Raw genomic sequence first — 6,000 nt, 5'->3', positions numbered from 1 at the left:
ATCCTGAACCTGAAGACTCTTTAAAAAAAGATCATATAGGGAATCGTTTTGTCCAAATATTCTAACATAATCTTGTTTTTATGTTTGAGCAACTCACCATCTAAGTGAGTTTTTCTGGTTGTGAGTTTTGAAAGATTCACCGTTCCCACTGCCTCCATCCTCACCTTGGGCATGGGTTGCAGTCTGGACCAGCTCTGTCTCCAGTTCTCAGAGATCTTACACCAAGTCCCCTTCAAATACGGTGCCTATGATCTGGTTTTCCTTATTCTATGAATCTGCCAAATGTTTAGTTTTATGCTGTTTGTTCTGACTGTATTTTTAACACAGGTGAATTAAAAATATAGTTGTCATTAAAATGTAAAAGTGAACCCGGGTGGCTTGGTCCTCCATTTATGAAAAACAACGCCCTAGGAGGCAGCAATCTTCCTGAGTGCCTCTGAATCCTGGTACAGAACATTCTCTCTTAAGAACAGAATGTCACTGAGCAAATGTACTCATGCAACAAGTATTTGAGTAGGTTGAACACCTCCTGTGTGCCAGGTGCTGGGGATCCATCATGGATAAAGAAAGTTGCCTCATGGTGCTTCTATTCTAGCTGAACTCAGGGGTGTGACAACAGGTAATTAATAAAAGCCAGGATAAATATTGTAGGGCGTGTTAGAAGGTGAAGAGGAGATGCAGGATAGGGTGGGGGATTGGGGGTGCTGAGAGATGAGGTGGGTAGCAGTTTTAAATAGAATGACTGGGGTTGGAGCTTTTTGAGAAGGTGACGTTGGCAACGATTTGAGGGAGGCTGGGGAATTGGCCACGTGGATATATGGGGAGACATGTTCCAGACAGAGGAAGCAGCTTGTGCAGAGACCTTGGATGGGGAGAGTAACTGGCTCGTTTGAAGAGCAGTCAGGTGGCCACAATGATCAGAATGGAATGAACAAGCTAAGACATGAGTCATAGAGAAAACCGTGGGCAGATCACACAGGACCCCAAATTGCCTGCTGTGTCTTTTTACTCTGAGTGAAACAAGGAGCTGTTGGAAGGATCTGAGCAGAGTTGACTTAGGCTTTCAAAGGATTGCCCTGGATTTAATTGACTGCAGGGAGACAGGTTAAAAGCAGGGACGCCCATGAAGATTGTAGGAATCAGGCAAGAAAGATGACATCAGCTTGACCTAGGCTATTTGCTCTATGCTGGAGAGATAGGATCAGTTCTAGAGGTGGAGCTTTAGAGGTGGAGCTGAGAGGGTTTCCTGACAGATTGGATTCGGGGTGGGCACACGGGAGAGGAGTTAATGAAGACCCCTTGGGTCAGGGCTGTGCTCCCACACTGCAGTTGCATGAACTCGGGAGAAATGAAGGGAGAAAGGGAAAAGGAAGCAAGAAAAGAGAGAGCCAAAACGGGAACTGTTCTCAGTGCTGAGTGTATGTAAGTGATGAAGACACAGTCTTCACAAATCCCAGCTATTTTTTTTTTTAATTGAAATACATGTGCATGTTTCAGAGGGCACACAGAACAGGGAACAATTTGCTAGCAGGCTCGAGTCAGGGAGGTGACATTTGAGTTGGGTTTTGGAAGATGAATAAGAGACTGCCAGGTGTATGTGTATGCATGGGTGTGTGTACATGTGTGCACATGTATTGAGGCTGAGGAATGGTGTGCAGATTTCTCAGAAGAGGGAAGGAGTAAGTGACACATTTGGAATCCGCAGAATATAATCAGGTGACATTTAGAGAGTTTTGTAGCCTAGCCAATGCATCCCATGATCTGTAAAGTAGTGTCTTTATCTTTCTGAGGCTCGGTAGGATGGTGTTGCTGCATTTAGTGGGTTTTTTTTTTTCAGTTTGTCTTTAAAAATTTTATTATACACTATTGAAGATATTCAAAAAAGATACGAAGAATAGTTTAAGGTCACCTAGTGATTTTAAGCTGAAGTCCTGCAGGCAAAACGTTAACTCAAAGAGTACTTGGGATTGGGTTAAGTCACTTGGTTGTGTCCGACTCTTTGTGACCCTATGGACTGTAGCCCACCAGGCTCCTCTGTCCATGGGATTCTCCAGGCAAGAATGCTGGAGTGGGTTGCCATTTCCTTCCCCAGGGGATCTTCGCTACCCAGGGATCAAACCGGGTCTCCTGCATTGCAGGCAGACACTTTACTGTCTGAGCCACCAGGGAAGCCTGACCGCTGGTTTAAAAGAGTTTTTCTCAACTAGGTGACCACACTGCCACCAGCGTTCTGTCACACTTGGTACCTGACTCCTGTGATTTATGGAGTCTTCTCTCACTGCTTTAAAAAGTTTGTGACAATCCCAATTCTCACTTTCATCGTGATGAAACAGGAGAGAAGGGGCAGGGCACAACCTTCAAAGGAATGGAACTGCCATAGGACATGACAAAAACTGGTTGGAAGATTTGACTTCAGTAGACCTTGAGCCTCGTTATGCGTTCATTGTAATGCATTAGCTAAATGACACACTCACCAGCATTTTGACAGTTCTGAGACCAACCATAAAAGGTGAAAAAGTGGGTGGTTGCTCAAATCCTGGAAAATCCCCATCCCTTCCTGAAAATAATTGGAATGACCCTCCCACTCATTAGCCTATGAAATGAGCTAATGAGTAGGAGGATTCAACCATGCCATGTTTCAAGGCTGCTCTCTCCCTCTCAGATGGCCCACCCTCTTGCCTGTGGAGTGTTTCTCTCTAGATAAATCCACTTCTGACCTCATCTCCAGATTCTTTCTGGAGGAAGCAAGAACCTCAAATTCACCTGGAACGGTAGCATGGTTATTTCAGAGGCTTAGTAAAACAAACAGTAGTCACAGCCCCCTGATTCAAGGAAAGCATCTCTCTCGGAATGAAAAACGTTGAGGTTTGATTCTGTCAATTAGAAAGGAGTAAATTTAGGGGATTTTGTTCCAAATATTACTGCCATACAAAGGTGATGGTAACTTCTCAAGTTGTATGGCTTTTTACAAAATCCTTCGTCCCCCATTAGCATATGCTGACCTCACCATAACCTGGCCAAGTGGTGATAGCAAGTGGCTTTTATTTTATGCTGACAGAACTGAACCTCAGAGAGTTTAAGAGACTACAGGAAGCCATGTAATAAGAATGTAGCGGGGCTGAGGCCTGAACTAGAAAATTCAAAATCAAGTTCTGTGCAGTTTTTACTGCTCCTCATTATACTTCCTTCTGCAGTTTCTGGAGCAATCTTCTTCTTAAAGGATATGAAAGCACTAAAGGACCGTAATGATGTCAGTCTGGACAGTGGCCAGGGGCCTTTGGATCTTGTCCTTATTCACTGTGATGGCCTGCTCTTTCTGTTCCCTGGTGTCAGGCAGCACCAAGCGTCGGAGTGCCCTGGCCCGCCCAAGTCTTTGGAGATGTTCCATCTGCCTCATGGATTGTAGGCGTCCATCCTGAATGAAATGCTTCAGAAAGACAGGGTGGTTACTCCTGTTTCTCTAATGAGTCTAAGTTCATGAAGTGCTGGGGTGATGGAGTTTTTAAGCCACACACAACTTAAAGGATTTTGAATAAATATTCTTTTTTCTTTGAATTGAATTATTTAGGCAGTTTGTTCAATCTTTTATATAGTGATCAGAAAAGAAGAAAGATTTATTAGTTGGCTTCAACGTTCCCAGCACTGTGAAGAATTCCCAGACCGAGGCTCTGCCTTCTGTGTGTTCCCAGCTTGGTGAGGGATATAAATATCAGGTGAATAACAAGCAATAGAATAAATGCGTAATTGAGGTATGAACCAGGCATCATGGGAAACTAGATGGATCGGAATGTGCAGAGGGTGATGGTTTAAAACTTCCCAACAGCTGAGATTGTGTTCTGTTCCCAGACTTTGAACACTTCACAAATTCATTGTGTTCCAACCTAGTAATGATTACAGCTGATGGAAGTACCACGGCCATCAGCTCCATGTATTGTGATGTGCTGTGCTCTGCGGAACTCCACTGTGGTAATCCTTATCCCTCCCTGGAAGAATGCTCTATAGTTCTGCATTTTATTTTAATTTTTTTTCTGAGTCTAATGACACATTGTCATTGAAATGTTTGGTGGAGTCTCTCTCGAATTTTCTACAACAAAGTTGGATATTTATCCAGGCTGTTAAAAGATTTGTGAATGGGCATGGAAGCAAATGTTAATGTTTATGTGATGGTTAAAGGCTAACCTTTAGTGTTCTTTTGACTGTCAAACATGCTGTGTGGATCCTAATGTGATGTGTACAGAAGAATCTGTTCATGTTCCCCAATTGTTTGTCTTCTGCGACTTCCTGTTGCTCAGATGTGGTACACAGCAGGGCTGCCTTGTGAGAAAACCAAAACTATAGTGCTTAAAATAATCCTGCTTAAGTAACTGGGAATAATAAAAAATAGAAAGGGGCCCTCAGCTCTGACTCGGCCTCCTGAGTGCCGGGCCTTCCCTCTGGGTACACAGTGGCTCCTGTGGGCAGAATTCCTCGCATTCAGTCTGTTGTCTGGATGAGGGAGGTGATTGGGTGGAATTCCCATGCCAGATATGCCGCCAGGGGCATCCTGAGGGGCTGCCAAGGGGTTAAAAAAAAAAAAAAATAGAAAGGGAATATGTCACTGGATTTCAGAGAATAAAGTATAATCATAAAGAAAATCAGGAAAATGTGTTTAATTAATCTTGCACATTCACGCTGGGTCTTTCATCCAAATATATTGAAGCTTCTGCTTACCTCTTGTTCATGCGTACACAAAGAAAACATTCTTTAATTGATCATCTCTTCCCTTTCCCCATGTGGTTGATAGTAGACACTTGATTTTCTCCATGTGGAGCTAGAGATGCTATTGAAGGTAAACAGAGCAGACATCTGTCTGAGTGGGAACTGCTGCGTGCTAAATACACAGAAGAATGATTTTAAAAGTGTGCTTCCTTGGACTAGCTCAGCATTCAAATTCTCAGGTCCCACCTTGGACCTGCTGAATCAGAACCACTGGAGGTGGGCTTCAGAGCTGGGTTTTGACAAATTCTCTGGGTGATTCTGATGCAATGCTCAAGTTTGAGAGCCCCTGGCATAGAACATTAGAGATGGTATCTTTTCATTTTATTGCTGAGTGGTCCATGGAGGAAGAACAGAAACCTTGAAGGACACTTTTGTATAAAGCACTGTTCAGTTCAGTCGCTCAGTCGTGTCTGACTCTTTGCGATCCCATGGACTGCAGCACGCCAGGCTTCCCTGTCCATCACCAACTCCCGGAGCTTGCTCAAACTCATATCCATTGAGTTGGTGATGCCATCCAGCCATCTCATCCTCTGTCATCCCCTTCTCCTCCTACCTTCAATCTTTCCCAGCATCAGGGTCTTTTCAAATGAGTCAGTTCTTCTTATCAGGTGGCCAAAGGATTGGAGTTTCAGCTACTACATCAGTCCTTCCAATGAACACCCAGGACTGATCTCCTCTAGGATGGACTGGTTGGATCTCTTTGCAGTCCCAGGGACTCTCAAGAGTCTTCTCCAACACCACAGTTCAAAAGCATCAATTCTTTGGCACTCAGCTTTCTTTATAGTCCAACTCTCACATCCATACATGACTACTGGAAAACCCATAGCTTTGACTAGATGGACCTTTGTTGGCAAAGTAATGTCTCTGCTTTTGAATATGCTGTCTAGGTTGGTAATAGTTTTCCTTCCAAGGAGCAAGTATCTTTTAGTTTCATGGCTGCAGTCACCATCTGCAGTGATTTTGGAGCCCGAAAAGAGAAAATCTGTCTGTGCTTCCGCTTTTCCCCCTTCTATTTGCCATGAAGTGATAGGACCAGATGCCATGATCTTAGTTTTCTTAATGTTGAGTTTCAAGCCTGCTTTCTCACTCTCCTCTTTGCGAGGAGAGAGCTCTTTAGTTCCTCTTCAGTTTTGGCCATTAGAGTGGTATTATCTGCATATCTGAGGTTGTTGATATTTCTCCCAGGAATCTTGATTCAAGCTTGTGCTTCATCCAGCCCTGCATTTCACACGATGTACTTTG

Source organism: Bos javanicus, chromosome 1 (assembly GCF_032452875.1).
Source record: "Bos javanicus breed banteng chromosome 1, ARS-OSU_banteng_1.0, whole genome shotgun sequence".
NCBI classification, from domain to species: Eukaryota; Metazoa; Chordata; class Mammalia; order Artiodactyla; family Bovidae; genus Bos; species Bos javanicus.
Note: the sequence above shows the minus strand (reverse complement) of the source record.